Here is an 8,515-nt window from a genome sequence, read left to right as displayed (position 1 = left end):
AATAATCTAGTGGGGTGACCTTCCTTCCCAAAATGTCTCTGTAATACTCCACTACATATGCAGTGGGTACATTTACAATGAAAATAGTAGAAAACAAAAATGTTTATCCTAGTAAAAAGCACATAAGGAGAATTTAATGTAATAATTATGTTTAGGAGGTGTGCTTGCAAAAAAAATATGTTTAATAAACTTGAAAACGGATATTATGAAGTCTGAGGACATCAGGGCCTTTTAGGGGGTCTTTACCCATAAAAATGAGAACAATGAAGAGGCCTGGATGGTGTATGTCTCTAAACAAGGCAGGCAGTCTTGTAGGTTGGCTTTCCAGAACTTAGGGAGTGCTTGTGTTTTTGCTCCTCGTTTCTGACGTAGGCTTCTCAGCAACCTTGCGAAGCAGGAACCATGTGCAACAGGGATGCAGTTCCCATCAATTTTTGTGGATTTGATTCACCTGTTGGAGATGTGCTGCCAAGGAAAGAAAAGTGGAAGTGTGTTTTCAAGACACACCCTTGTTTCTATGTTTATTCTCTTGGCACTCTTATGGTTTATTAACGTAAAAAATTTTTAAAAAGTTACCACAAAAAAACACCAAGACCGTTTCCCATTCCAGTCATGAGTGGATTAGGAGAAAATCACCGTCTAGGTGGATTGGAGTAATTGACTATATTTGGGTTTAGAATATGTTAATATTTATCAACATTTGAGGAAACCAGGAGAACTAGACATGAATAGAGATTAATACAGCAGTCAAGATCCCAGCTGGATGGGGGATGCTTAGAATTGGGAGTTGATGGAAAAAGGATGACTTGAAAAACATTAGTAATTGTACAGAAATGGTGTCCTTGGAAAATGTAGATAAATGTTAAAGAAATAACAGTTTAAAAGCCTATCTTTTAAATGGGAGTTTTGTTCTAGAAGTTTCTGGAGCACAATCAGAAAGAGTCACCAAATGTGGTTTGAGGTTCAACTAGGGAACAAGGTAAAAAAATATTTTATTTTCTCTGTCTGAAGTTCATGAGAATAGAGGTTGAGGAATAGAGAGAGGAAAGATGAAGGACAGAAGAAAAAAGTACTCTATTCTATGCATACACACCAAACAACTGCCAGGAGACTACTTTCCTAATTAATCTAATTGTGTATAGTTAACCAGTAAATTATTTTTCTTAAGATAGTTGTCTGACTTAAATTGCTGAGAATATCATGGTAGCATGTAGCACAGTAAATTCATGCAAACTCCCTGAGGCAGGGAGATCTGACACAGACTGCTCTACCAGTGATGTGACTTTAGGAGCAGAAACTCAGATACAGCAGGTGATAGTGTCTGTAGAGAAACGCAAGTGTATAGTTAACAAAACAAAACAAAGGCAAAGTAGCTTCGTGCTTTGGTAAAACAGACTGGGGCTGGTGAAGACTTGGGTTAAGTTTAATAATGGCCTTGGGAAATGTTTTCAAAGGTAATAATTTTCACGAATGTCTTTACCTGCAGTGGCTCCTTTTTACCTGTTGAGCTAAACTGCACATGTGCTTATGTTAAGTCATATGTCTACAGTTTAGTAAAGATTAAGCAAACTACATAGCCCTTGAGCTAAACCAGCTCCACTTCCTGTTTATATAAATAAAGTTTTATTGGTAAATAGTCACATCCATTTATTTAAAAATTGTCTATCACTGCTGCATTCAGGCTACAGCAGCAGAATGAGTAGTGGGGACAGAGACTTTATGAATTGTAAAGCCCCAAATATTTCTCTTCACAGAAGATGTTTGCTGACTCTTGAACTACTACAAAACAAATATAATCGCCTACATCAAAATCTATTTATTAATTTTAAAGTCTTATTACTTTTTATAAAACATTTGGAAAGCATCTCTCTGAGTTACAACTTTATATCTACTCAATAAATACTTCTGCTGAAGTGAAGTGTCTGTGTAATTTCCAAGGAAATTTTCTTGAAATGTTTTTACTCTTGAGCCTGAATACTACTTGCTTGAACTACTTCATCAATAACATAATAGAAAGATTTTTGTGTGCTTTTTCTTACGCTTTTTGCACAATAACAATCTTCAACTTAACGGTTAAAAAACTCAAAATTGTTCCCTTCTTTATCCTTTCTTTTATTTTAGGACTTTCCCCCAAATTAAAGGAGAAAATAGAAGTTATCTGAAGATTATATCATGCTAATTATAATTTTCTATAATTACATCTTCAGATAAAATGCTTATTATGTATAATTATGCATAATCTCTAAAGTTTGGTTGGGTTTACCTTGTGTGATTATTCTAAGGCAATAATTCTCCAATTTTAGTGTGCATCAGAATCACCTATAAGGTTTGTTAAACCACATGAATGTGCTCCATTCACACAATTTCTGATTCATCTGATTTCATCTGGGCTGGGGCCTGATAATTTACATTTCTAACATGTTCCCTGGTGATACCGATGCTGCTGATTTGGGAACCACACTTTAGGAACCACTTTTCTAAGGTGGAGATAGACAATCACAAATTATTCCCCATTCCCCTCCCAATGGTTGAGGAGTTGGAACCATATATGGTAAAATAAATAATATAATACATAAAATAATAATAAATAACAGCTGGAAAAGTAACATTTATAAAAGAAAATGAAAGAATTTGAGGATATTAAATAGGATAAGAAGACTGGAATATTAAAAAAAATAACCTTATAGTATATGAAAAGGCTTACATCATTCTCAGCAAACTATCACAAGATCAGAAAACCAAACACCACATTTTCTCACTCATAAGTGGGAGTTAACAATGAGAACACATGGACACAGGGAGGGGAACATCACACACTGGGGCCTGTCAGGAGGTGAGGGGCTGGGGGAGGGATAGCATTAGGAGAAATACCTAACGTAGGTGACGAGTTGACGGGTGCAGCAAACCTCCGTGGCACGTGTATACCTATAAAACAAAACTGCACATTCTGCACATGTAATCCAGAGCTTAAAATATAATAAAAAAAAGGAAAAAGTTTAGCAAAAACGATGGGAATAGATATCAAAATATTTCAGAATCTTATGAAAATCTGTGTAAGTCTCTGGCTTTTATGTTTGTGGAAGACGTCTAGGTTGGACGATGGTATACAGGAAAAATACCTAGTAGCTTCCCAGGAGTCTCCATGGAGCCAAGATCCCCCAAGTGAGAAGGTTCAGCTTCTGGCAGTCTGTAGATGTTCCAAGGCCTCTAAAAGACTAACTGCTCCAGAGGCCTACAAAGCATTTCCTTTGTTTTCTTTTCTGAGACACTAACAGTCAATTATGCAAACCTGTTTTTTCTGTTAAAAGAGAAAGTGGGCAGGCTTAAATATTGCCTTTCTACTATGGATTTGGGGAGGAGAAAGCGTTTTTAGACAAGAGAGAAGATATATTTTAAGAAGTGAGCTAAAAATGAAGGAGAATTTCAAGGAGGAAAAAAAGAACCAATGTCAATATTGGCATGTTTACAAGAGTAAGAAGAAAATGTAAAGAATGAGAAAAATGAGAAGCTCAGTCTATTTCACCTACACAGGATATAATAAGCCTCATGTGTATAGCTTATTCACTTTATATACCAATACGCTAGGGTGAATTTGAACCACTCAAAGAAGAGGCAAACATCTCACATTTCATGAAATAATGAGAACCGTAGCCATCAGCTGGATCAAGGAGAAAATTCTACTCCCAGAAATTCTTTTAGGTCAAGGATAACTATCATTCCTTGTTTATTAGATATTTATTAGCCAACAGAATGTGAGTATAAGACAAAGTTATTATGATTTAGCAGAAATTTGGACAGATTGAAATGATGATTTGAAAATAACATGAAATATAGTAAGAATAAACAGTTTTGCTTTTAGATGTGGCTTAACAAGAGCACATGTGAGAAGACCTGTTGGTTTAAGTTAAGTCCATACTTAACAATGAATTCTCACATTTGATGGGTCTACTATCAAAGCTACTGCAATCTTGGGACTCAGTTCTGAAGGGAAAAATTAAAGAATCAGATTAAGCAAAGTGATAATCCCGACCTATACCAGCCAGATCATTCTGGGATACTATGCTCGGTTTCTGTTGATACATTATGCAACTTTTGAAAATTATGCGAGTAACACATGAACGTGGCAAAAGTTCAAAGACGAGTAGAACACATCCCCCATTTCCCAGAGACAACCAATTTCAGGTTTTCCCTGTTAGTTCTTTTGTGATTACCATCATCACTTTATAGTTTCTTAAAATACAACCATCACATAAGAAACACAATGAACTTATGCTAAGTTCAGCCACACTATTCACAGACTCTCTGTCAGTATTTTTTAGTTAAAATATTGTTAATTGTTTTATTGGTTGTATTCTATTTCTCGGTCTTTCAACTGTAGTCAGCATCTAATTTATTGTCCAAAACATAATTAACATGTCAAAACTTCCTTTGGTTTATTTGCAATATTTTCTATCTTTTCTTTTTCTAGCTATACCATTACTTTCACATTACTTAAATTTACACATCTTGCTTTGTAAATATAATATCTATGTGCTTTATTAATAGGTGGCTCCTAAGACTATACTTTCAGGGATCATTTCTATAGTTTGTTATTAATGGCTGGCTGCTAAAAAGTAGACACCATTTGATAGTAGACTCAAGAGGGTGTTTACTTGGAATATTATTTACAGAGATTCTATAAATGGATTAACCTATGGGTCAATGACTGGTCCTGCATCTCTCATAAGACAACATCACAGATGTCAAGTTTAAATAAAGTCTCTACCTGCTACTGACTGGGGAAACCATGCCATATGCATTTACTTTTGCAATTTGAACATGATTTTCTAGTATATCCTTCTTTTTTTTTTTTTGAGTTTTTACTTGCCTTTCTTTTTCCATGTTGACAAATAAAGCACATAGCACTTATTTTCATTATACCACTAACATAGTTCAAGTTCTTAATTATGTAATTTCTGTAATAGAATATTCTGTCTTCTTAAGTCTGTATTTCAAAATGTTTTCTGATTTATCTTTCAGTTTGGATCCTGTTATTTTTAGGTCAGATTAGTGACCATTTACATAGTGTTTATTTTCAGTGTAATCCTTAGTAAATTTGACTATTTCTATTATCCTGTGTTGTATTCTTGGATTCTTTTAAGTTTTGCTAGGCTACATTCTTAAGTTATGTATGTACACATGTGTTTTTTTCAAAATAGGCAACTGGGAGATAAACTTTTTGGTTCCTTGCATTTTAAAATATTATTTTGTCCATATAATTGGACCACTATACTGATTATTTTGTTCATCTATTTGCACGGTATTTTTTGCTGGTATGTCAGTTGGGGTTCTTTAATTATAAATAATAGAATTAAATTCTGGCTAACCTAAGTAAATATGAATATATTGAAAGGATATTGGAGGCTTCAGGAATCTATGGGAAGTTTGAAAAGTGCTAGGCACTAGACAAGACTCAAAGCAGCTCAGAAATCAATGCCTTTCTGGTCTTTTACTGCTGATATATCTTTTTATGTTACTATTCTGAGCTCCTATTTCTTCACTTTGATATATTGGTCAATATCATCTCAAATTGCTTTCTCCATTTTTCCCCCCAGAAGTCCATCAACATCTCTTACACTGATGGTATTGTTTTAAAAGCACTGTCCAGGCTTTATTCTCTTTTTGTATCTTTTTGCCATTATTGCCTTGAGATTTCAGAAGAGATGAGAGACTACATATTTTAAGAGTATGTTGGAAAATTGTTATGTCCAGAGAGCATTCAGAATGGAAAAGGGACTGCAAATTATGTTACCAGGGACACGAAGGGCTAGACTGCTAATGTTTATTACAAAGTCTTAGGATGGGTGACATGTTAGCAGTCTCCCAAATGGCCCAGAATTCTAGGAAATTGAATAGTGGAAAATTTGGACTCAGCATAAGGAAGATCTGTCCTTTCTTTTCTCTGTTCTCTACATTCCATCATATGAGTCAATGTTTTACATAACAAAATCTGGCAAGGGCCTTATTTCTGAATGGCAAGTGATTATTCCTGTTTATATTTAATGCAGGGAATTCCTCATTTATTAATGTACTCTTCTAAGAGGCCTTCCTCCTACCTTACCTTAGCCACAAGTATTTTTTTCTACAGCATTTGTTATAACAATTAGAGACTTATCAAGGAACTGTGGAATAAATGAAGTCAGGAAGGACAAATATAGAGAAAGACGACTTTCATTGCTATTGTTAGGTTCAGATAAAACAGGCAAGATTAAATATAAATATCGTGGGTTAAGCTTATGGGGAAATTTCCCAAGATGATTGATTTTAAAAGTCATGCATTTCCAAAGAAGCAAGGATACCTTAAACTCCAGAGGTATTTAAAAAAATCAAGCTTAAATAGGTTATAATCTGTCTGAATAATTTAGTGCGGTACTGTTTGAAAGTGGGACGAAGGATTAAAATAACAGATTTCTAGAAATTTTTCACAGGATCCTAGGGGCTCATAGGAGTGCAAGTCAGCTACTCTCCATGATGGATGTGTGTGTGTGTGTGTGTGTGTGTGTGTGTGTGTGTATACACATACCTTTACAGTGGCATTCTATGAGTCTCATCCAAACTTTAGCTAATGAAAATCTTACTTTTGTCTGTCTGTCTAGGCTTTCACAAATGATTTTTATTTGAACAAATACAAGTAAAAACTGGAGAAAACTTCTGAGCTTAATATAGAAGACTATATCAGTATATACATAGAGGCTTAGAGATGCTTTGATTCATGCTAGCAGTTTTGTTCCTCTTGAGTTCTTATATCTAACTGTGTAGTGATACGTGGGAATAGCCTAGAATAGTTTAAAATTCAGTGAGATGCTGATGTTGATGGTCTTTTTTACCCTTTAGCAAAACAGTCTTACCTTTTTTTTTTTTTTTTTTTTTTTGAGACGGAGTCTTGCTCTGTCGTCCAGGCTGGAGTGCAGTGGCACGATCTCGGCTTATTGTGACCCATACCTCCCAGGTTCAAACAATTCTCGTGCCTCAGCCTCCTGAGTAGCTGGGACTACAGACCGTGCCACCACACCCAGCTAATTTTTTGTATTTTTAGCAGAGACGGGGTTTCACCAACTTGGCCAGGCTGGTCTTGAACTCCTGACCTCAGGTGATCTGCTGGCCGCGGCCTCCCAAAGTGCTGCAATTACAGGTGCAAGTCACTGTGCCTGGCCCAATCTCACATTTTTGGGAGGAGGAAAGCAAATTTATATTTTTTATAATTGAAGTCCTGAAAGTAGAAGAGGAATTCCAGTTCATTAAGCCTTTAAGCTAAAGGACTAGCACTATGGGAACGCCTAAGACCTTGATCAAAGAGTACATTAGAACCCATCTCAGGCTGTGATAGTAAGTCTTTTTGCCAAGGGTTGGGGAGTATCCATTACCTCAAGTATTATCTTTTGTGTTTCAAACAATCAAATTATATTTATTTCATTATTTTTAAATATATAATTAAATCATTTTTTACTATAGTCACGCTGTTGTGCTAGCAAAACAAGGTCTTCTTCATTCTTTCTAACTCAATTTTTGTATCCATTAACCATCACAACTTGTCCCCCATTTCTTCCACTACCCTTCCTAGTCTTTGGTAACAGCTTTATAATCTCTGTTTCCATGAGGTCAATTGTTTTAATTTTAGCTCCCACAAATAACTGAGAACATGCGATGTTTGTCTTTCTACGCTTGTCTTACTTCACTTAACAAAATAATCTTCAGTTCCATCCATGTTGTTGCAAATGACTGGATCTCATTCTTTTTTTTAATCACTGACTAGAACTCCATACCACATTTTCTTTATCCATTCATCTGGTTTTGGCCTTTTAGGTTAATTCCAAATCTTGGCTATTGCGAAAAGTGCTGCAATAAACATAAGAGTGCAGATATCTCTTCAATATAATGATTTCCTTTCTTTTTTCTTTTTATTATACTTTAAGTTCTAGGGCACATGTGCACAACGTGCAGATTTGTTACATATGTATACATGTGCCATGTTGGTGTGCTGCACCCATTAACTCAGGTATATCTCCTAATGCTATCCCTTCCCGCTACCCCCTCCCCACAATAGGACCCGGTGTGTGATGTTCCCCTTCCTGTGTCCAAGTGATCTCGTTGTTCAGTTCCCACCTGTGAGTGAGAACATGTGGTATTTGGTTTTCTGCTCTTGCAATAGTTTGCTGAGAATGATGGTTTCCAGCTGCATGCATCATGTCCAAAAAAGGAAACGAACTCATCCTTTTTTATGGCTGCATAGTATTCCATGGTGTATATGTGCCACATTTTCTTCATCCAGTGTGTCACTGATGGACATTTGGGTTAATTCCAAGTCTTTGCTATTGTGAATAGTGCCACAATAAACATATGTGTGTATGTGTCTTTATAGCAGCATGATTTATAATCCTTTGGGTATATGCCCAGTAATGGGATGGCTGGGTCATATGGTACATCTAGTTCTAGATCCTTGAGGAATCGCCATACTGTTTTCCATAATGGTTGAACT

This window comes from Mandrillus leucophaeus, unplaced genomic scaffold (assembly GCF_000951045.1).
Source record: "Mandrillus leucophaeus isolate KB7577 unplaced genomic scaffold, Mleu.le_1.0 Scaffold868, whole genome shotgun sequence".
Taxonomy (NCBI): Eukaryota; Metazoa; Chordata; class Mammalia; order Primates; family Cercopithecidae; genus Mandrillus; species Mandrillus leucophaeus.
This window is presented reverse-complemented; position numbering follows the sequence as displayed.